We start from the raw sequence: 25,775 nt of genomic DNA, 5'->3' as shown, positions 1-25,775 counted from the left end.
TAAATTCATGGTAATTTACCATGACAGAAATAAAAAATGAATGCAATGATCAAAATTAAACTTATTTTCTTACTGCTCCTTTTACCCATTTCTCAACTCCTTTCTACTTTTGCAATCTCAGACGGAAAAAACAAAACAAAACAAAACACCTCAATTTAATTTGGTTCATTAGGCTCTTTAATCAACTGTGAAATCCCACCAGCAACAAACCTGAAACTTTTTTTTTTTTTTTTTCACTGTAGTGGGGGAATCTCTTGTTTTCCTTTTTGGCCTCTCCCTTTATGAGATAACCGTATCTCTGAGCCCCTCTTTTAATCACCGCCCCAAAAGGAATCCCTCCCTGCCCATTTAGACGCAAACCGTCCTGCCAACCAGGAAATCCCTCTTCAAAACCAAGAGAAGTAGGAGGGAGCGATGGACTACTGCAAGGACAGCTTTTTACCCCATACACGGTGGCAGAGCGGTGGCGATCATAGGGGCCTTAAGGTCCCTGCTTCTTCACCGCCACGACGCCTGTCGCTTGCACCTCTTTTGGTCTGAAGGGACACACGGGTTCCGCTTTTATCTGGTGCCCAGAGCCTGCGCACTGGCGCCTCCTCAGCACCTACCCTGGAGACCAGACAGGGAAGGGGAGGGCAAGGGAGGGCAAGGGAGGGCAAGGCAGGTTGAGGAGGATCCAGGAGGAGGTGGATTTGAGAGTGGGAGGCAGCGCAGCACCTCAGCCGGTAGTGGGAGGGGCTCGTTCCCCGGGCCTAGGGTTATCACCCTCCCACCCAGCGGCGGCGCGCCCAGGCTCGCCGACGTGCAGACTTGAGGGCTACTTGGGAAAGAGAGCTAAAGAACCAGTTCCACCAAATACAAAAACATCGCCAAACCTGAGAATCGCTGAATGCAACTGTGGTGAAAAACACGGAGCTCCTCTCCACCTCACCACCTGCGTGAGTTATCTTCCAGCCCCTGTGGAAAGGCAAGGGCGGGGGGCAAGCCCACAAGCCAATTGCCCACGGCAGGCGGGCAGCTTGGTCCTCTCCTCCCCTGTGCCTGCGGAGCGGCTGGACCCACCTTCGCTGCCTTCCCCGCCTTTTTTCCAGCTGAAATATTTCTTGAATTCACCCACTTACCTCCTTTCTTTCATCCACTACGCTGGTTTATTCACCAACTTCCCTCTTCTTAGTATCTAAAACAGATTCTATCTTTATTCACTATTTGCTACCTGACAAATTATTCTCTGCTCTGCAGTCTAGAAATTGTAAAATATAATCATACTTATAGAACCCTCTGATATTCTCCTTTTGATTGAAGGATAAAAATAACTTTTTAGCATAGCTTATAAGGTCCTTCATTAACAGTTTTGTAAGAAGTATAAGTAGAAACCCATGAAAATCACCTCACTCCCACATTCCAAAGAGAAAATCAGAATCAAAACCACATCCAAAGGGGTGAGGAGCAGAGTTAGAGTTTAGAACCACCAGCAAAGATTTAAAGAATGCATTCAAATTATGTATCTTCCCCCAGCAAAACAAGAAAAAACAAAAACAAACAAACAAATAAAAAACAGCAAATATATTTCTGGAAAACTACCAAGCAACTGAAGTCCTCTTGGAAGTCATCCAACTGGGAAAGGAATCACACCAATGAACATGTGTCTAAATGTCAACCAATTTACTGTTGCATTGGAGTAATCACACCTCCACAATTAACATCAATCTGCTTTTACCTCTGAAAAACCACTAATCCTTCAAGTCCATACCTTCCAAACCTACATAAGACAGCCATTTGCTCTGCTCAGAAAGATCATGCTTTTATAGTATAGTTCTCTAAAACCTCAGTAGGCAATGATTTGTGAGTGTGTGTATATGTGTGTTTAGTTTTAGATATGAACTGGTGTTCTCCTCTTTTGACAGGGTACAATGATCTGGGCATCTGTAAATGACTTGGCTTTTAGTAGCAAGGTTGAAAGATCCAGGACAACAATTTAGGAGTGATGTGGATGGATATAAGGAGAGAATGCAAAATGCGACAATGTTTGTGTCTTATGTTAATGTTTATCAGAAGCTATTCTCCCTTAAAGAGCCTTCAACAATCAAAAAGACAGGTATATAATCCTTTGACCATAAACATTTGGTTCTAATGACAGAATTAAAGGATGTGCGTGTACCTACCAACATGAATTCCCTCTCACAAAGACTAGTTCAGCTATTGCCCCTGGGGATATCCCAACCCTGCATGAATAGAAACCAACACTGTGCCTTTAATAGAGTATAATTCCAGAGAGTGAAAGATAGATGTTATCAGACCTCTTCCATTGTGAAAGGGACAGCAACTTGACACCAATTTTTTATTAACTTTTTAAAATTATGTTATGTTAATCACCATACATTACATCATTAATTTTTGATGTAGTGTTCCATGATTCATTGTTTGTGCATAACACCCAGTGCTCCATGCAGAATGTGCCCTCTTTAATACCCATCACCAGGCTAATGAGTCTGTTTTCACTGACTGTACTGCCTCTCAAACATTAACAATCTGAAGACTTTAAAAATGCTATATCTATTTCTGTGATATTTTACATAATTTTGCCCATAAATAATTATGTCTTTTAATATCAAAGGAAGTGTTATAATGGGCACATCACCTCAGAATACACTTGTATTACTACACACAGTATCATCAGAAACATCCAAGTTAATAGTATGCTTAAATGGCATGCAAACAGCTTAGCTTAGGCAATAATTTACAGAAAATCTCTGCAGGGGTCCTGTTTCTCCTCTAGGATGCTAAACCAACAGGCAATATGCAGTGCAGTCACTCTAGTATCTGTTAAAAACTGTTTCAAGAGCCAAAAAAATGCTAACACTCCTAATGATGAAATTGAAAAAAATTGTGCTTATCGTCACTGTAACCTTTGAGTCTACAAGATTTGATCTTCTGTTAGATTGAATGTCTTCCATGAAGTACACTATTAGGTTTCTGATGAACTTGTATCTGTGACTAACACCTGATCACTTTGTGTTCCTTAGGCAACTGAACAACCAGAAGGGGGAAAAAAAGTGGGGAGTGATACTTTACTGATTTTACTACAGATACCGTAATAATCTAGAATTCCTTTTACAGAATAGGGGTAGTTTGAAAACAATGGAATTAATTGTGGCTTTTTTTTTAATGCTCTATGCTCATAAGTAACAGATAATGTGAAATTACAACTTCATTCTCAAAAAGCAACCATGTCCTTAGAACTCTCGGGGATTAAGCTCTAGGTTACACCAAAAGGCAAGCAATCCAGCCGACCAGGGCTGCCTAAGTATGAGGAAAATATATAATGAGTGACAAAGGAGGGAGACGAATGTAAATTATATCCTCTGAATAAGCTCTAGCAGCAAAGACAATAACTTGTTTTAATAACTTTCTTTCATTAAGTCTTTGAAGATATTGGAACTACCATTTTTAATTTGATTCAGATGTACTTTAGATTTAATAAGAGGACAGAACATGTCTGAGTAGTACAGGCATGGATCATATCCAGCACCCCTATGATTCTCTCAGTTTTTTCTGTCTGTTTTTTTGTTTTTGCTTTTTCCATCCATCTGCAACATCCGATTTTGCAGGGATCACAATCAGCTTCATGTTGGTGCAATATCACAATATCCTTCCCCAGGACCGAACAATCCAGAAATACAAGGGAGTTAATTATTCGTGGAGAGAAATTTTGACCAATTGGAAACAAATACCCATGAATAAGTGCTCCCATCTTTGTGCCCAAGATGATGGTCCTTGGAAATATTTAATATATCTTCTCAAGTAGTATCATGAGATAAGAGAGGCAACCACTCAGTGCTGCATTTATGTATTGTTTCCCACTCTTACCTTGATATGTTCTTCTGAATTCCTAATAATTTTTGAATTATAGTCCCAATAAAGTGGTTTAGAAGTTAGGAAGATTTTTTTTAATTTATTTTTTATTTTTGATATTTTTTAGGAAGTTTTTTTTGTTTTGTTTTGTTTTTTGGTTTGTTGTTGTTTTTAAGTTTTGGATTCTTTCTATTCTGTAAATGTAATTCTAGACCTTTATTATAATTGGAGTCTGCCCGTCGAGTGTCTCCTTTTAGTTTGCCCTTGGTCATTTGGAATTCAAAACTTATAAAATAAAAATTAATTAGTTAAAATAAAATAAAATAAAATAAAACAAAGCAAAATAAAATCCCTATAGTCACTCAGAATGTAAAGTATGGGATGAGTCAAGGGTAAGAGATAAATATAAGTAGAAACAGATTCTATAGTGTTTTGTTTTTCTAGTGTTTTGAAAGTTAAACTGAAAGTATTATTTCATAAGTGGCTAGAGACTCATTGATAATTTTTAAGTTTGGAAGTCACATTTGGAAAGTTGTTATTTACAGAAATTAAATACTCATTTAGGAAGGAATGATGCAGAAAAGATTTGTGTATGTTTGCCAGAAGTGAGGCTATTTCAGTAATGCAGGTGTGAGATGATGAGTTCCAGAACTAAGGTGGTGGGAGTTAGCAAGTAAATAAAATAACACATTTAAAGACATTTAGAGGGAGAGATTGACAAGATTTGATTGCCTATTAAGAATAAGTGGTGAAAGAAGGAAATATATTAAAAATAACTCAATATCAAACTGTACACAAATGATTTGCTTTCTAAAAATGTTTCTGTTCTATTTCATAAAGCGAATGACCAGGTAGAAGTGGCTATAATGTGACAAACAAAATGGAGATTTAGGAGTCGATGAAATTATTCAAGAACAATAGTAGGGGCGCCTGGGTGGCTCAGTCGTTAAGCGTCTGCCTTTGGCTCAGGTCATGATCCCAGGGTCCTGGGAATCAAGCCTCTCATCGGGTTCCCTGCTCCGCGGGAAGCCTGCTTCTCCCTCTCCCACTCCCCCTGCTTGTGTTCCCGCTCTTACTGTCTCTCTCTCTGTCAAATAAATAAAAATTTAAAAAATCTAAAAAAAAAAAAAAAGAACAAATAATTATTGAGAGTGTATTTTAGGCCAGGCACTAAACACTAGGCCAGGCCTACAGTGAATAAAACAGACAAAAAATAGCAGCTTTAATGAGCATTTATTTTAGTTTGTGTGTGTGTTGGCGGGGTGTTGGGGGGGTGAGAGGTGGACAAATCAGGTTAACGAATTCATTTTCATAGCACTTTAAAAGATTATAAATGCAGTGGAAAAAAATAGATCCTGCTGAAAAGGATCATAAGTATTGGAATGTGTAAAATTTTGAATAGGGAGATTAGAATAAGTCTCACTGAGAAGGGACCTTGCAGCCAAGCCTAGAAGTGAGTGAGGGGGAGGTAGGGTACGGACACTCCAAGTAGAATGAACAGCTAATGGGAAGACACTGATACAGGAATTTCAGAAGGGACACTGAAGTCTGTTGCAGACCAAAGAAAGTCCCAGTGGCAATATTTAGACAATTTGAGCATTTACTTGGATTTTTTTGATAAGTGTCTATTAGTTTTTGAGCACATCCTTGATCTCTGACACACAAAATTATTGGAGGCTTAGTGCGAATTTTTTATTCTCCAGACCCAAAATCACTTTTTTATTAAAGAAGCTTGCAGACAGTTTATGAAAACTTGACTGGGGTCTTAGACTCACTGTTTGAGTGGTGTCATTGCTTCTAGGCCTTGTTGGTGGCCTGTGTTTTCTACCCATTTGTCTTTTTATCTGTGAGTTTAACTAATACTTTTAATTCTAACTTTTCCAGCACCAAAACTGAGTCTTCTTCTTTACCCTGATTGGTATCTATAGCTCTTTTTCCCCATAGAGTATCTGAGTTCCTGACTATATCAAGGTATTGTATTTCCTTTTGCAATGTATACAAGATAGAATTGGAATTGCTTCACCAATATCACCACTAATAACATATCTTCTAAGTTCTATATTTAACTATATCCCATAGAGGAAATTATCCTTCAAACTACATCCCATAGAGGAAATGCAATCAAAGTATGGTATTCAAAATTACTTGAAATAATTAATTCTCTGTGTGTATGCAATGTATATATTCTCTTCATATTATCAACTTGATGTAATTATGTTTTTCTACTTGTTTTAATTTTAGTTTTCCCCTCCTGTTTGATATAATTTAGATTTAATTGCATTGTTTAACTTTGGGAATAGTTAACAAGATTCAAATATCAAAGTCTCGTTCCATTTTCAATCCCTATTATCCCATTGCTGTTATCGATAAGTGATTTAATTTAATTGGCTTTGTGTTTATGATGTGCATTTCTTTTCTTTTTTTCAAAAATAAGATCACAAATACATATTCATGTCTTATTTTTTTGATTTCCTTACAACAAATAACAGTATTTTATATATATATAAATATATAGTATATAGAGTATATTTGTATATAGTACATATATATTTGTATATAGTATGTAGTATATTTGTATTATGTTTTATAATATTATATATATTATATATATTACATATGTTATATTTTGTATTATTATGTTATAGTATATATCTATAATATATAATATATTATATGTAATATATATAACACATTATATATTATATAACACATTATATATATTACATAGTACATAATAACTATATAATTACATAGTGTATATATATATATACAATCTATTTATATTTACACATTGCTTTTTTTATATAAAGGTAACAATTTGTCCTAAAAATATGAATAGCTTTTTGTATGTTAATCATACATCAACAAAGTGATTTAAACAGTATTTACATTTGTGAGTTTGGCTCTTTTTCTATCATATTCTTTGCAAATATATGTTCCAGGTTGTATTTATTTTTTCTTAAATAATATTTAACTTTTTTCCATAAAATTGTTTTATGTAGCTCAGTGTATTGATCTTTTATTACATGTTTATTTTTTTGTATTTATAGGTTAAAAAGTCTTCTCTCATATCCAGATTCAAAGGAAACCTACAGAGAGTTTCTTCTATTGCTTGTATAATTTCACTTTTTTTAAACTTAGGTAGCATTCATTTGATGTTTATTCTAGCATAATGTATTTTATGTATTCAATTTTATCAATTTTTCTTTTGCAAAATGACGGTCTAGGTTTGCCAACACTGTTTCATAAAAAGTCTACCTTTTCTTCAACTATGTGATATGCCACCTTAATTACATATGAAAAATTTCCCCTGTACTTGGGAGTATATATGGACTGGCTACTGTTTCTCAGGTTAGCTGTCATTAGAATGGTTTATGATATGTTTTCTCATCTGACAAATCTAAGGTAATTTTATTAACTCTGGTTTCAGAGTTTTCTATTATTTCATATTAATTTTTCCATATAAGCTTTATATCAACTCAACATCTGCCTTCAGCTCAGGTCATGATCCTGGGGTCCTTGGATCGAGCCCCTCTTTCTGCTGTTCCCCCTGCTTGTGCTCTCTGGCTCTCTCTCTGTCAAAAAAATAAATAAAACCTTTAAAAAATAAATAAATAGGGCACCTGGGTAGCTCAGATGGTTAAGCGTCTGCCTTCGGCTCAGGTCATGATCCCAGGGTCCTGGGATCGAGTCCCGCATCGGGCTCCCTGCTCTTGGGAGGCTGCTTCTCTCTCTGCTTCTCTCTCTCTCTCTCTCCCTCTCTCTCTCTCCCTCTGTCTCATGAATAAATAAATAAAATCTTTAACAAAATAAATAAAATAAATAAATAAAATAAAAATTTTATGTATTTTCTAATTTCACTTGATACTTTCTTATGAGACAATAACATATCTCTCTCAAATTCTTGTTCATTTTAACAGAATATGGACAATGGCCTTGAGCGGAAATAAAGATCTGACTAGTCTTCTGAAAGATGGATTTATAATGTACTTTTTACTGTATAACTCTAAGTACACTTTAAGTAAATCAAGAATTTTGTATGCAATCAATCCCCTAGATTGTAAAGACTTGTTATTTGGTAATTGAAATATTTATGCCTTAATAAAATACTCGGAAGGAGCCAAAAGTGTTTGGGCTGCTGCTTTGTTTCAGAAATGGTTTTAAAATGATTTTAAAGTAAATCCTCTGTGACTGAAAAAGAAAAAGTTCAAAATAATTAGAAGCCATTTACTTTTAGAATAACTTCTCAAAGAACTGTGAATTAAAATTAATCCCTAGGTGCTTTAAAGTCTCTCATCAGTTGAACTGTTCATAATCAATAATTAATGAATGGTTCTAAAATGCTTCCATTTTTGGAAAGAAAACATGTATAATGGTTTACAGATAAGTGCCATTTGACAAAAATTTTGCAAAAATAACCGACATTTTTATTAATGAGACTAAAATATGGGAGCACAATGTTGCAAAGGAGGCAATGTCCATGGGGGTCTGGGGCTTCGGCTCTGGTAGGCAGCCCCAGGTGGTAGCATGGCGTGGCTGGCTGGAGATTTATAGCAACATGGCCAACTTCTCAGCTGTCCCTGACAGAACTGATAGAAATGCAGAATGATTTCCTTAGTAAGGAGGAAAACAGGCAGTTATCATTAACCCCTCCAACTGAGAAGATTGAAGTTAAACACTGAGAAAACTGACGCTGGCGCTGTCTTTGTGATGAACAAAAACATTTCAACTCCTTACATTTTGTCATGCATTTAAGTTGGTGGTATTGCAGGAAGTCCATTCCAGCTCTTGTGGACAGACAGCCTTGTGACCTGTATAACCCTTTGATCAAGGTCTGTGAAGTTAAATTTCTTACTTTCAAAGATCATGATCCAGGGGAAGTGAATAAGGTTTATGAACATTTTTATGCCATGATAATGGGCTGTGTGACAGGGCATTTGAAGGTGAATATGTGCTCAATTTGTTCAAAGCTCCAGAAGTTTCTGTCATCTCTGGAGACTTCTGCTATGATGTAGTTTTATTTTATTTTATTTGTAAGATTTTATTTATTTACTTGACATTGAGAGAGAGAGAGAGAGAGAGAGAGAGAGAGCACAAGCAGGGGGAGCAGAGGGAGAGGGAGAAGCAGGCTCTCCGCTGAGCAAAGAGCTCAATGCGGGACTCGATCCCAGGACCCTGAGATCATGGCCTGAGCCAAAGACAGATGCTTAACCAACCGAGCCACCCAGGCACCCCTATGATGTAGTTTTAGATAAGGAACTTGGTGAGTGGATGCCAACAAAAGAGAAGTTACATTCCTTCACAAAAGATACTTGTGCTTTAATTTATAAAGATCTTACAACTGAAATTCTGGAAGCTGAAGCAAAAGTAGCATTGGGTATGTTTCAACACAGGGGTGCTTGGGTGGCTCAGTTGGTTAAGCGTCCAACTTTTGGTTTCAGCTCAGGTCATGATCTTAGGGTTGTGAGATGGAGCCCTGTATAGGGCTCTGTGCTCAGCAGGGAGTCTGCTTGAGATTCTCTCTCTCCCTCTTCCTCTGCCCCTCCCCCAGCTCTCTCTCTCTTTCTAAAATAAATAAATAAAATCTTAAAAATAAAAAGATATATTTCAACACAAGTACAAAATAGATTTTGTAGAAGAGAAGTTATCTCAGACCCCTGAAAGAAGAGTCCAACTACACAGATTTGATGTGAGTAAGGGTCCTATTATTCCAAGAACAAATATTTGTTTCTAGTTTGAAGAGTCAGTAGGTCACAATCTTCAAGCCACCCAGTCAAATCTTGTAGGAAGATTCCAGGTCTTCTCTTTACCTGTACCGGTAGTTTAGTCAGGGAGGGAATCTTTGTCATAACTTCTCTCAAAACCCATTGCCAGCTTTATGTTTCTCATACCCCTTATCATCTTCTAATGCAGTATGCAATTGATTTATTCTTTTTTTTACATTTCCCATGATAAAATGCAAACTCCAAGAGAACATGGATTTTTGTATATAATTTGTTCTTTGCAATTGACCCATCAACTAGAATATTGACTGTGCTGAGTAGGGACTCAGTAAACATATGTTGATTTATTATCTATTGCATAATTTTTATTGGGCCTTTGAAATAAAATAATTCATGAAAATTATTTTTAATAATAGCTGGAATAAAACCTTTAGTAAATAAAAATGGTGATTATTTTGTCTGTTGTGTTTTAAGACGTTAGATCTAGAATGGGTTAATATAATGTTGTAGAAAGTGAAAATGGCCATTTAGCTGACCATCCTGAATAAAAGGTGTAATTAGCACACTGCTTTGCCTCTTAGATACAATTGATTTTACTGCTGCTAAAAATAGCAAATGGAAGAATTCACCAATTTTATTCTTGTGGATGTTTCTCCTCTCTTCCACTTGAAGCACCTGACATGCTGCTGATGAACAGGCATGAAATTTGACAAATACTCTCTAATTTATTTCTGGTTTTCAAGTGTGCAAAACACAGGCAAAAAAATCAGAAAGCCAGAAAACTTGCCATGATGTCAAGATAAGAAAAGAAGGTCTAACCTCAAAAAAAGTATTTTTAGTTGAAATATACATTTGTATGTGAACATTATAAGCATTATCCTTCTGAGTAACAAATCCCAGGGATTTTAGGCACTCTGGGAAGAACAATTGCAATGCATTTGTCAATGATTTGCCTAAATTTGACTTATAGACTTCTAAGTGTTTAGGGGATTTTACTGAACAAGAGAACAAGACAAGTACCCTCCATGCCCTTACTGAAGTCACTGTCTAAGAAAACATGGATTCAATAATGCATTTTTGTGAATTTTAAAATAGTGTACATTATATAAGATATGTTAGAAATAGACAAATTGTGCAATTTAAATGGCCTTGAGGTCTATGAAGGGACCCTGGAAAACATGATGATTAAGCTAAGACTAGAGAAAGAAGTAAGTAGATACTAACTTAGGTAGAGAGAAAATACAGGAGGAGGGAATAGTATTTGGAAAGGCTTGAGGTGAAAGTTTATTTGAGCACTGCAGGAAATTGAGGAACAGTCCAACTAAAACATAGAACTTCAAGCGAAGAGAAGTGGGTGATGAGGCTCAGAAAATGAATGGCCTGATAACATAGATGAACAAATTTAAAGTTTGTCTTAAAGACCAATGAAGCAATTTGAAGATAAGTATGGCATCACTGGAGAGGATGAAGTGAAAGACCGTGAGAGATCATTTGAAGACTAGTGTGGCCATCCAGATCATGGTGACCCGGACCAGGTTGGTGGCAGCAAAGATACAGAGAGGTGGATAGACTGCAGAGATATGAGAGGTGAATGGTTGAGTGTGTGAGATGTACAGGGAGGAGTGATCAAAACTCAGTTCACCATTTCTGGCTTGAAAAGCCAGGTGAATATGGTTTGCTAATTTGCACATGTGTTTACTAACATAAAAACAAAAGAGAAAGAGTAAGTGTGGAAGGAAAAATCAATGATGTGCTCAGTTTTAGGGAGAAATGCAATATACAGTGCAGGCAGAATGCAGATGAGAAGTCTGAGCTAAAGAAGGATATTTGTCATCAGCAGCACATACATGGTATTCTGTTTCAACCCCAACTAGGGGTATGCAGTGTAGTTCTGACATGGACATCCTAAGTTAGCGTCACACTCCACAAGTCTATGGACATGATTTCCAGAAAGAATTAACTTAAAATTATATTTATTAAGAATCAAAAAATAAGAATCAAAATAGTAATTATACCCTCAGATAAGAATGTAACAATCCCATTCTAAGCCTTAAATTAAGTGAATACAGTTTTATTTTTCAGTTGGTCTCTTGAACTTGAATGTATGTGTATTAATATAATTCATTATCTTCAATGATCCATATTTTGCTCCTTTCAATACAAGACTCTTGTTTCTCTGTTTCTGTTCCCCTTGTATTTTCCCCACAAGGTACAATTTTCACTCACAGAAGCAGCTCAATCATCTGCACTTGAAAACATATTCCCAAACCTGCAATTTCATGGGGCTTTTTCATTTTGGCATTTCTTGTGAACCAAGACAATAACAGCTTCATTTTTGAGAAGCCTGAATCGGGCTTTGCAAACTGCATTCCTGTAACAAAATCTACTCAATGTGTTTATGTCATCTGTCATCTGTCTCTCTTCACATCTTCCTGTGGGAGCTGGGGCTTGGGAGCTGGCATGAGAATATCCTGGTACTGTCACTACTGCTATTGCCATAAAGAAGAAAGTCTTTTGTCTCTGACCTGGAGTATCATGACTTCTGCTAGCATTCATGAATGAGAGACAGGTTAATGAGCTAGCCTGCAAGTAAAGTAACATCAGATCCTTCACAGTTCTGTTAGTGTAAAAAACAAAAACAAAAATCAACTACTATTTGTATGAACTAATAGAGAGACTAATAGAATTTCCTAGTATGCATTAGACAAAATGAGAGGTAAGTTTATTGTGACCATGCAATGATATAGGGGCTAGTCAACCTAGTTTAGATTATAAAAATGAGGACTGAGGAGGTAATCCTAACAGGATAGAGTCATACCAGATACAATATTATCTAAGGAGAAAATTCTGTCAATTCAGAAAATCAAAAAATTACAGGTGCAATTTTATTGGTTAGGACATAAGCTATTAATTAGGAATGAAATTCTGATATTATCCATCCTAAAAATAGGGTTATGTTGCAGCTGAAAATATAATTAAATGGGGTGGGACATTGTGGCCTTTCTCATTCCTTAATACATGTATAGCACACGTACACAGATACTCTCCTAAGATTCAGTGTTTGTATAATGGTAAGATCTTCAAGTTTCAGAAGAAGGTGTGCACTGGGAGGAGTTCTCCTTTTGGAAATGGTTAGGAGAAATAAACTACCACAATATTCACAATGTGGACCCCGGGAGCTCGTTGAGCAGCACTAAATAACAAGAACTGCTGAAGCTGTGGAATTCACAGGAAGGACAATGACTGATTTATCAATAGCACGCCAGGCCCCTGAATTATGAAAGGGTCAGGTGCATTCTGCCCCGATCTTTCATCTTTCTAAAGGTAATCTCTCAAACAACACTTAAGGTGAGTTCCTCAACTACATAGTACTTGGATTTATGACTTATAGGCACAAGGCTTGGTGGTGGTCTGAGGTTTTAGTGTACTGCATTTATTTAGAGGGGAGGTAACCGTTACCTTCACCTAAATTGCAGTTTCCAATGGCCTGAGCATGACTATCAGGCAGTGTGTCTCGGGGAGGCAGAGCCTACATATAGTAAGGATTGTGTGATGTATGAACATATGCTGGCAGGTGCATGTGCATACACATGCGTGCACATGTGAGGACTTACACATTAAGCACTCATTATTGCTCACAAGGCTATGGGTGAGTTGGGCCTGACTCCTGTTCAGGACTGGGCACCCTCACATTTCCAGTCAACCCCAAGTCAGATCGGTTGTTCTACTAATGTAGACTGGATTTTCTCATGTATCTGTAAGTCAGCTGGCTGTCAGTTAAACTAGGATGACCTTGTCTGGGTGCACAGGGGCTACTTGCCTCCCTCCATGTGATCTCTCACCTTCTACCAGGCTGTACTATACTTCTCATTTATGTCTCACAGGCAGAATTCCGAAAGAGAGTGGAAGGAACACACGGGTCTTAAACATAGGCCCAGAACTAGCAAACTATTGGTTCCAGTACTTTCTATTGGTTAAAACAAGTTACAGTCCAGCTCAGATTTAAGAATCCCCAGCCCTAAATAGCATTTCCTTAGAGAGGACTGATCCACATTTATTATCCTATTATTTTTTTAATTCTCTGATCAACGTATGTAACTATCAGAAGCTGGAGTGATTATTTACATTTCTGTTTTATTTGTGCTTATCTATCTTCACAGACGAGAATGTTAATTCAGGGTCTTTTCCATTGCCAAACCTGAGCCAATAAACTCAGTAAAATAGTTCATGGAACATAGTAGGTACTCGATTCACATTTTCTGATGGCTCTGTGAAAATTCACTAAATGCACAGGAATCCTTTTTTTTTAAGGACACTGAAAACATTTATCCTTATACTCTAGTAAGGGAAATATTCCAAATAAAATATTGAAAAGGGAGCAGGTGAAGTAAATGAAACAGAGTTGATTTTATAATATTTATAAACATATGTGAAGGAATCCAACATGCATCCGAACACACCAGTTGTTCACTGGTTTATTCATTATTTACAGAAAATTTGTAAAAAAAAAAAACTATTAAATCTCAAATATTCTTTCAATTAGCAAATTATTCATTGTAATATATATCAAATTTTCTATTTTTAAACATTTAGGAAATAAAACTTGATTTGTTAACTGTTAGTTTTATTTGAATGCCTGTGCTTTATCTGGAGAGGATGAAATAAATTATTCCCTTTAAATGGAGAAATACATTAATAAATTCTGATCACTTCTATTCTGTGAATCATCTCTTTTGCATTGCAAAAAAATTAATGTCTCTCCTCACCCTGAATAATTTATGTACTCTCCTCAGTCTTAGCAGCAACGTAACAAATGTACTGCATTCCTGGCAAGTTGAAGATTCTGTTCAAAAAGTGTGGTAGATTTTTTAACACAGTTGCAATGTGCTTCTAAGTCATCTGCCTACTAATTATCAATGAGGCTGTCATTCGAACAATGTAGTCTAAACCTTTCTCAGATTTCTGCCCAAACTACGTGTGCTACATTCTCCATCAAAGTCAGCCAGGCAAATATAATGTTTATTTTTTTCTTTTTATTTCTCTAAGCAAGAGAACTTCTGTTCAATACAGACTTAAAACTGAGTGTCCTGGAAGTGGGCTCTTGGAGTTCTCATCCTTGCTCTACATTTAATAGCAGAACTTGGGCAAGTAGTTTCATTTTTTTCCCCACTAAGGCACAGATATTTTTTTTAAACTGTATGATAGTGATAATAAAGATTTTTTTAATCTTATAGGTAAAATACCAGGATTAAATGACACAAAAATCATAAATTGATTAGAACAGTGCCCAGAACATAGAAATCCCTCTATAAATTTAGCTATTATTAATAAATGGAATTTATACTTTCATTAATTCAAAACTAAATATTATTTTATTAATGTCAGAATACATTAATTAAATTATTATTTCATGGATTTGATTTTTTTTTAAGATTTTATTTATTTATTTGACAGAGAAAGATACAGCGAGAGAGGGAACACAAGCAGTGGGAGTGGGAGAGGGAGAAGCAGGCTTCCCGCCGAGCAGGGAGCCTGATGCGGGGCTCGATCCCAGGACCTGGAATCATGACCTGAGCCGAAGGCAGACGCTTAACGACTGAGCCACCCAGGCGCCCCGGATTTGATAGTTTTTAAGGTGAGGAATATCATTATTTTATCTGATTACAATAGGAAAATGAATCAAAGAAAAAAGTATAATATCGTATGTGTTACCCCCGACTCAACGCAGATAAAATTGAGCCATGCATGTATTTTCACTTCACTCCTTAAAGAACTCAACCTGAAAAAAAACAAACTCATAATCAAAGTAACTAAATTTTAATTAAATGTTAACGATGAGAGCAACTCATACAGGTATACTCATGGGAATCCTGGATTACTTTCACTGGATGAACTACTGTAACTTTAAAACTGCTAAGATGTCAAGAATTTGCTTTGATGGCACCATTAAAGTGAACAAATGGATAAAACCAAAGAGCAGTGCTACTTGGTTCTGTTGAGTAGATGTCTTCCTGGAAAACAACCAGTATCCCATCTAAATCACAGGTTTCTTTAGCTCAGCTATTTTAAATGTACCCAAAACTTCAGACGGAAAGTACCGTAGCAAAAAGCATGGGAAACAAATAGCTCTTTTTACAAGGAGGCCAGCAACTTCGGGGTAAGATTAAAGCAACAGAGCACAAGAAAGAGAAGTCCTAAACTAAAAACTGCAACAGGAGAGCTTAGCAAACTTCAGGGGATGTTCAGAGAACAGGAAAAGGTAAGAGTGATGGAAAGAAGCACTAACACAAGACTTCAACAGCAATATCATAGAAGGAGAAATTCATGAGAGAGAAAAGGAAAATACGAATACTTATACTCTGGTGGAAGAGAATTAAAAACCCTAGTAATAACGCTGGAAATGTGGGTATTGGTTTACTAAAGTGGACAGTTGGTATCAACATTGCAATGACGTGGATGGAACTAGAGAGTATTAAGCTAAGTGAAATCAGTCAGTCTGAGTGAGACAAGTACCATATGATTTCATTCATATGTGGAATTTAAGATACAAAACAAAGGAGTAAAGGGGGAAAAAAAAAGAGAGAGAGGCAAGCCAAGGAACAGACTCAATTATAGAGAACCAACTGACGGTTACCAGAGGGGAGGTGGGTAGGAGGGTGGGTAAAATAGGTGTTGGGGATTAAGGAGTGCACTTGTGATGAATACTGGATATTGTATAAAAGTTAATTACTATATTGTGCACCTGAAACTGATATTAAAATGTATATTAATTAGTTGAGTTTAAATAAAAACTTTTAAAAAACAAAAGAAAAAAATGGCAGGTGTAAATTCAGCATTAGGTTATGAATTAACACTACTTAATAAAGAGGGATTGATACTCAAAACAGTCCCAACTTCCATCCATTCATGCATGCATGCATTCATCCACTCATCAATCTACCCTTCTATCACCCATTTCAATTAGTGGATCAGTCAGTCTAACTATTGTTCACTAACACCTATATTGAGCTAAATATTCAGGCTATGCAGGTGACAAGACTTTCATTTCTTTTAATATATACTGATGTTTATTTAAAAGATGTGTTTTATTTTAAAAATCTGGTTATATAAATTTAGTCATAATATTGAAATCTGACTTTTCTTCAATAATCTATCATTTGCAGTTCAATTATAAACCTGCTTTCAGCAAAAATACTTCACATGTGTAGATCCACTCATGCAGAGGTCAACATATTGGTGCCTATCTAGTATTATACTAAACTTTCATTATTTAGCATAATGTTGTGGAGAGGTTGATTTGAATAGAAACATTGAGAATGTTTTTTTACAAAACCCATTGTTTCAGGCTGATGTGCTTGTGTTTATCCTACTGCTACCTACCTACTTCTTCACTGTTGATGGAGTATAATTAATACTTCATTGTTTTGAGTACTGACATGGAAAATTTCCGGCACCAAGTACATATCCAGATAATCATTCTACCAAAATTTTAATTGCTAATTCATTACTAAAATTCTTCTTCCTCAGTTATAAAGGAACACTTTTTAATATTTCTCTTCTATAAAATTACTTGTAAGACTATTTTTCTTTGCTTTATAGGTCATTATTATCTTTTTCCATATATATGTTAAATACATATATGTTATATATATCACTATATATATTTTAGATACATATATATGTGCATAAATATGTATATACATTTATATATATATATATATAAAATAGGAATACATATTTCCTAATTTTCACCATAACTGTTTTCTTTTTAGTCCAAGAAATCCAGCATATTATAATAATTGTTCTGAATCAGATAATTATTAAGGAGTCAAGATCAGAAATCATTTTAATAGTAGTTTATGGTGGGCGCTGGGGTGGCTCAGTTGGTTAAGCAACTGCCTTCGGCTCAGGTCATGATCCCGGAGTCCCGGGATCGAGTCCTGCATCGGGCTCCCTGCTCAGCAGCGAGTCTGCTTCTCCCTCTGACCTTCTCCCCTCTCATGCTGTTTCTCTCTCTCTCTCTCTCTCAAATAAATAAATAAAATCTTAAAAAAAAATAGTAGTTTATGGTAACTTCTCAGATCTTCTGCAAGCTTTCTAAATATTTTATTTTATATCATGTATTTACCATAGAAAAAACAATGGTGTATCCTGAATAACTTGCAGTTGGTGTTGTCAACTGAAGTGATATGTGGTTCTTTCCCTCCAAATTGAGTCTACAAAAATATTCTTGTTTGTTTCCATTGTCTAGATGGATGTTTGTCTTTTCTTCTCTAAGATAAATTTGTTGATATATGCTCAAAATCCCATCCCTTTCAGTATCCTTTGGGAACTTGATCTCTCCATTATCCTGTGTTTCATGTGTCTTCATTTGTCTCATTTCTACTGGCTACCTCATAGTAGCACATAAACACCAAACTTCTGTCATTTTAAAGTTACTATAAAAAAATAAGTAAATAAATAGCAGCATTCATTTGGGCCTTGTTGCTCTCTAGATCTTATTGTACAGGACTCATTCTAGCCATGGCAAGCAGAGAATGTACCTTGTTTGTATCTATACTATCTGGGCCTGAGTGGCTAAATCTGCTTAAATCTACTTAACACACCCTAAACCCGTGTTTTTCATCTTAACTTTATTCAGTCATAAACATGACACTTTGGCCTGAACATAGCTTTTTTTTCTTCTGAATTTGTTCAGAAACTGGACATAGAAAATTTATATTAGTAGCCCTCTTAGATACCCCAAATTGTATGTCCCATAATGTCTTCTTTTATTTACTCATTTATGCAATTACTCATTTAAACAATATTTATTAAGACTACTACTTTTTATGGACTGTTCTGGCACTAAGAGAACTTATAATTTAGTCTCTGAAGTACAGGGAAGTCTTTTTGGTTAAGAAAACAGAAAAAGTTGCTTCTACATTAATATTGCGACTGTACAAAAGACTGTGTATAGAGAAAACGTAAGTCTCCAAATGAGTGTTCTGCCTCATAAGCCAAATGCTGAGCCTTCTGTGAATATATAGATACTATCTTATGGCAAGGATTCATTAGACTCCTCAAATCACTTACTAAATTGTCAATATTCATAATTAGAAAGAAGAAAGGCTGTTGGTCTGGCCATGATTGTAACACATAAATTATAAGGAACAGAAACTATTTATTTTGTCGAATTCCAAGATTGGGGATGATGCTCTTTGTTAAGTATAGATCCTGCATAAGGATTTAAAATGTTGTCAGGACTCCTCCTACCTTTGATTGGGGGGGATCATCCTGTACTTCCCATATTTCAGTCATATGCAGATACTCCTTCATCCTATTTCTAAATTTCAGAAAGAGATCATCTGATAAGCCCAATTTAGAGCAATCATCTTTCTTTTTTAATGAATTACAGCCAGGGGGCTGGATAACATAGTGGAAATGTAGAATAGTCTCATGTGTAAGATAAGCATTTCTTTAATTGTTTTAATATTTTATTTATTTATTTTGAGAGAGAGTGCATGCACATGAGCAGAGAAAGGGGTAGGGGGAGAGGAAGAGAGAGATTCTCAAGCCAACGACACGCTGAGCGCGGAGCCTGACATGGGGCTCGATCTCAGGACCGATCTGACAACCATATGAGATCATGACCTGAGCTGAAATCAAGAGTCAGATGCTTAACCAACTGAGCCATCCAGGAGCTCCAAGATAAACATTTCTAAGAGAGGTGTTGCTGATCAGACCTACGATTAGTCTCTTCTATACAGAGAATAAAATAGACTTCAGTAATCATTCATGTGAATGTTTATTCATGATCTTTTGTAGGTATTTCGATCTTTATGGAATTTGAAAGTTGTGTCAGGCATATTAACATATCTTTAAGAATAAGAGGAAATCAGCCTTCTAGGAATTCTTGGGGGCAATTTGGCTATTCATATTACTTATAGTATGTGTATCTATTTATTAGTTTCAACTATCATCTTGTGCTTTTATCTGCAATATAACAGTAATAACTTTCCAATGCAGTTAGACCAGAATTAATGTGTATCGAGCATAATTTATTTAGTAATAAACTAAAATGTGACAGATTTACAATGTTAAAATAGAGAACATTCATGTCACTGTCACTCTCTTCCTTTCTTTATGGGATCTCAAAGAAGGAGAGGAAGGGATAAAGTTATTGTCAGCTGACAGTTACATATATGAGAGCAATTATATGATATATACCAATGTGTTAGCAATCCCAGCCTTTTTCACAACCTTTCATTTATTAAAAATGATTTTGTATTTGACCCCTGCCCCAGTGCATTGCTGGGTTGAATAATATAAATGGTTCATTGGAAAATTATGAGAATCCAAACTAAACTAAATCAACTTACAATACAAATGGTAGAGCACTACCACGGGATAAAAAGCAATAATGCACCTAGAAGTCTGGAGGAAGTCAGGCTAGATGTAGGCAAGAGGATAGGGTAACAGGAAGTCAGGCTAGGAGAGTTTGCAGGAGAAGAGGAAGAAGGACAATCGAGCAGTGAACTGCTGCTGGGAAGAAGATGAGGTGAGCGTTTACCAAAGAGTGTTCAGAAAAATTTCCCACGTATTATTTCGAGGCTTTTGATCTCTGTGATAGCTGAGAGATAACATACTAAGACTATTCTCAAAACAGTTTATTTTTGTTCAGTTTTAACACACGTCTTAATAATTCAATGTAAAGCCATTCATAATGCTGCTGTATTCCACAGACCAACGTACATAATTGTTCTGAATCTAAGCATTCCAAGAAATTATTAAATATATACAGTAACTCAAATGGGTCAGTATCCGGTATTTTATTTTTAAGGGCCACATAGTATAGATTCTGGGCCACGTTAGATATAATAAAATGTAAAACCGATTGATTTCTTGGAGCAGAAAACCATCATATGTTATCAAAGATAATCAGATATTCCTAAATTTGCCAATTTTGAATATGGCTAATATCCTAATTTTCTAATTTCTCCATTTCCATAAATTTAATGGATTTCTCTATAACAGGCATTGTTTCACCTGGACCGGTTGTCCAAAAAACTAATAAAATAGCATCCTTATCTATTTTCAAGCAATCCTCTCTAAAACCTAAGAGATTATTGTATACTATCAAAAAGGATTGATAGGTAAGCAAATTCAGTATTGTACATATTTCTCAAAAAAAAAAAAGTTGCCACTAAGTGTGATATACATATAGTCTTAGAAAACTACTTTTAATAAATACAGGATTTTTTTTTTAAGATTTTATTTATTTATTTATTTGAGAGAGAGAGCACAAGAGCCAGGGGGAAGGGGCAGAGGGAAGGGGCAGAGGGAGAGGGAAAAGCAGGCTCCCTGCTAAGCGGGGAGTCTGGAGACACCAGGCTTGATCCCAGGACCCTGAAATCGGGACCTGAGCCAAAAGCAGATACTTAGCCAACAGAGCCACCCAGGCACCCCAATACATGATGTTTTGAAAAAGGTTGATAGGGAATAATTCAAACTAAAAGCTAAACTTCATTCTGATGAAGTCAGAGCTCAGGTGGCTGCAATTAACATACACTATAATTAATATAGGGGCACCTGGGTGGCTCAGTCATTATGCGTCTGCCTTCGGCTCAGGTCATGATCCCAGGGTCCTGGGATGGAGCCCCACATCGAGCTCCCTGCTCTGTGGGAGGCCTGCTTCTCCCTCTCCCACTCCCCCTGCTTGTGTTCCCTCTCTCACTGTGTCTCTCTCTGTCAAATAAATAAATAAAATCTTTAAAAAAGATATATATATAGTTTATCTTCAGTCCTCAGAAGCTGAAGCATAAGGTGCTAGATAGAGCCCATAATGTAGCAGATTGTTCCTAAAATATCCAGTGGTAAACAAAAACATGCAAGCAAAAGCAACAATAACAGCAAACAAATAGTGGAGATAGCTTTTCAATCTAAGAAATCCAGAGCCACCTATCATATAGTATACGTGAAGAAGCTCCGGCTTGCCCTATTAAAACTTCCTTGGTAAGCAGAGTCACGGTCCTTAAAAATGTCCACACCCTAATCCACAAGACCCGCTAATATATTCCTTACATAAGAAAGGGTTTGTGGCAGATGTGATTATGGCTGGAGGTCTCAAGATGTAGAAATTACCCTCGATTATCCAGGTAGGTCCAATCTAATTACATGAATCCTAACAATCAGACATCCTAGGCCCACAGCACTGAATGAAATAAGTGACAATGGAATGCTTGGCACAATCCACCGCTGCTGGCTTTGAGAATGGAAGAAAGGGCCATGAGTCCAGGCGTGTGGGTCATCTGTAGATGCTACCAGTGGCAAAGAAACTCATTTCCCCTAGAGCCTTCAGAAAGGAACATTGTCCTGATGATACCTTGATTTTAGCCTAGTGAAACCCATGTCTGCCGTCTAACCTACACAACTGTAAGATAAGAAATTTGTGTTGTTTGTAAGTCATTAAGTCTGTGATAATATTTTACAGCCATGATAGGAAATTAATCCATCACTTAAAGTGTTGTTTGTTAAATAGGAATATGAATTGCCTGAAGATCATGAAAAATGCCGTTCTTGGCCCAGAGTAGAGCTTAGTTTGTTCCCAGGATTCTGCATTCCTAATTAGGACCCAGGTTATGCCAGTATTGCTGGTCCATGGATCAGATTTTCATTAGCAAGGGCTCAAAACACTCTCAGCTCTCTGGCCTTATGTCAGTCTGACCCATCCATGAAACCCGTGACAAAAAAAAAAAAAAAAAGGTTTGCAAGCATTCTAATTTTGCTTAAGAAAGTTATCTTGCACTATTTATTGTTGTTTTTTTTCTGTTTCTATATTGATTCACCCTATGTTCAGTCTCTGACCCTACATCCTCTTTACTGATTGTATAAGCAATGCTGATTACAAAAATGATTTTTCTATTTCAACCCCCTGACTTGACACAGAGTTCTTTCTCTCATAAAGCTTTTTTTCCTCTCATAATTCAACTGTTTTGCCTATTAACACTGTCATGATTGGTCCCAGCATGCCTGACTCAACAATAATCACCTTTATGACCAACTTTTTAATAGAATACTTGCCACCCCTTCAATGTTTAGGGGATATAAAAGGTATTTTATTATGTAGGGGAGAAAATGTGTTATTTCAAAGTCTCCATAACACTCTATTTCAAACATGCCCTGTTCGAGCAGAGACAGGTCACATAAACAAATCTAGGCAAATAAAAATTACAGAGTTTCAGAATGTCAGGATCATTAGAGATGATATTTTAATTAGTGTAGCTTTTTGTGTGTGTGTGCTGTTCTTTTGCTCCTGGTTATGTACACTCCATTGTAATAACGTTCTATTTTTGGATACATTAGAATTTAAATATATTCTTCCTGTTAACCATCTATATCTCAATGTTCAACTTTACATTAGAATTGCCTTACAAGTTCAATATAGATAGATGATAGATAGATAGATAGATAGATAGATAAATTAGCCCGTTCTCCACACTCCAGACATAACTTAGAATCTCTCGAGAAGGTAAGAGATGTTAAGAACTTTAAAATTTCCCTAGATGGGGGCGCGTGGGTGGCTCGGTCATTAACTGTCTGCCTTCAGCTCAGGTCATGATCCCAGAGTCCTGGGATCGAGCCTTGCATTGGGGTCCCTGCTCCGCGGGAAGCTTGCTTCTCCCTCTCCCACTCCCCCTGCTTGTATTCCCTCTCTCACTGTCTCTCTCTGTCAAATAAATAAATAAAATCTTTAAAAAAAAAATTTCCCTAGATGATTCAAATCAGTGGCCAAGTTTGAGTATACTAACACAAGATAATAATTCTGACAAGCTTACATTTTTCTTAAAGCACATAAAATTTATTTTCTAAGATAATTTGAATTAAATATTATTCTGAAAGTCAATTTTCTACTCCAAGGATAATAAAATATTGAAAACTATTTGCATAGTGAATCAGTTATTTATTGCTATATAAACAACCTTCCTAAAACTTAGTGAATTAAAACATCAATTTATTTTTCTCATGGCTCTACAGTTTAGGCTGAGTTCAATTAATGGTTCTGCCAGGCTTACCTGGGAGCATTCATGTGGCTACAGTCTTCTGGCAGACCAAGTGGGGCTGAATGGGCCAAGAAGACTCAGCAGTGAGCCGGGGCTGTTGGCTGGGGTAACTTGGTTCTCATCCCTGGGGCCTCAGCAGCTCATCAGTCTCGATATCTTATATAGTAGTGAGAGTATTTGAAGAAGCCAAAACCCAATGTACAAGTGTTTATCAGGCCTCTTTTTCTGTAACATTTATTAATATACCATTTGTCAAAACACATAAGGTGGCCAGGTCCAGAGTCAATATAGGAAGTGAGTAAACAAAAGCATGAATACTGAGAAATGTGAGTAATGGGAGATCATGAATGTACATCACAATCAATGTAATGTGTTTGCATCAATAAAATTTGGACAGGACTAATTATAAAATACATATCCTGATTTCAGCTTCTTCAAAATTGTTTTTCTTCTGAAATATAGTTTATTTACCAAAGTGTATAAGACATAACTGTCAAGCTTAATAAATGAGAAATGATCAACAATAAACACTAAGGTGACCAAAATTCTGCACGAGAAGGAGAATTTTTTCAACATCTCCCTGAATACCCTTTTTGAATCACAGATTTTTATTTACCAGAAGTATCTGCTTCCCTAACACTGTGGGAATCACTTACTTGCTTTTCTTGAGAACCACTTTCAACAATTTTTATCCTGTTTTTTGAACTTTGTAAAAATATAATATAGTGCATATTATCTTCCACCAGGATTCTTCTGAGAACAGTATATATTCCAGTCATACAGGGTATTGCATGGAGCTACACAACATTGATTTAATGGCTATATCATATTTAATTTTGTAAATACACCATATTTTCTTTATTCATTCTACTGCTTCTGGGCATTTCAGCTTCTAGCTTACATTTATTATATTTATTATGAATAATATTGCTATAAACTTTTTAATAAACAAATATACATTATAATTATGTATATTTTTCTAGGTTGTAGTGCACATAAACATATATATATGCATTCTCAAAATGTATATATAATCTCAGATTAGAATTATTTCTGGGTCATAGGGCACGTCCTCAAACTTAACAATAATAAAATATAATAAACACTTCAGCAGTATGTGGCTAATTTTAGTGAGTGTTTCATATTCCCTTGATGAAAATATGGATTTTATCATTGTATAAAGTTCTATATCTGTCATTTAACAATTCTGCTAAACTTATTTACAGATTTGTTTTAAATTGTCTATGTTCAAATTGAATCATCTGTGAATAATGAAAACTATTTTTCTTCTTTTTAATTTTATATTTTTCTTCTTAAATAAACAGATTTTTCAGCTCAATTATGAGAAATGTTAAAAGCATTTTTACATGAAATAATAAATGTGTAATTCAAGCACCACAATGTATTTTTGCCTTCTTTTTTTTTTTAAAGATTTTATTTATTTATTTGAGAGAGAGAATGAGAGAGAGAGAGAGAGCACGAGAGGGGCGAGTCAGAGGGAGAAGCAGACTCCCTGCTGAGCAGGGAGCCCGATGCAGGACTCAATCTCTGGTCTCCAGGATCATGACCTGAGCCGAAGGCAGTCGCTTAACCAACTGAGCCACCCAGGCGCCCTGTATTTTTGCCTTCTTGACATCAAATCCCCATCTCAATTCTATCTGCAGACATTACAAATCTTCTTTATGCCTACTAACTTTAATTACTCCATTTTCACTGAAATTCATTATTATTTTTCTATATTAAGCACTTTAAAATGAGTTTTGGAGGGATGCTTTGAGGGCTATTTTTATTGCATGCTAATATTATTATGTTCATTATTTAAGAAATAAAATGAAAGTCTTTTTTGAAATCCAGTGCTTCTACCTTCAATTCATATTTTCGATACTTAAACCATTGTGTAAGAAGTGTCATAGTCAGCTTGGACTGCCATAACAAAATATGATAGACTGGCTGTCCAAATGACAGAAATGTATTTTCTCAGTTTGGTCAGGTTCTGGTGAGATACCTCTTTCTGGCTTGCAGATGACTGCTTTCTGGCTGTGTCCTCATGTGGCAGAGAGAGAAATTTTCAGCCTCTCCCAAGAGGCTACTACTACTACTACTACTACTACTACTACTACTACTACTGCTACTTGGTTTCTGTCCCTGGATCAGTGCA

At 36.0% G+C, this 25,775-nt stretch overlaps 1 pseudogene; it reads left to right on the top strand.

The window, feature by feature from the left end:
* Positions 1 to 8,298: 8,298 nt before the first annotated feature.
* On the top strand, positions 8,299 to 16,854 carry LOC112820436 (large ribosomal subunit protein mL39-like; annotated as a pseudogene).
* Positions 16,855 to 25,775: the final 8,921 nt, after the last annotated feature.

This window comes from Callorhinus ursinus, unplaced genomic scaffold (assembly GCF_003265705.2).
Source record: "Callorhinus ursinus isolate GAN/ISIS: 27379988/994484 unplaced genomic scaffold, GSC_fseal_2.0 scaffold3, whole genome shotgun sequence".
NCBI classification, from domain to species: Eukaryota; Metazoa; Chordata; class Mammalia; order Carnivora; family Otariidae; genus Callorhinus; species Callorhinus ursinus.
This window is presented reverse-complemented; position numbering and strand designations above follow the sequence as displayed.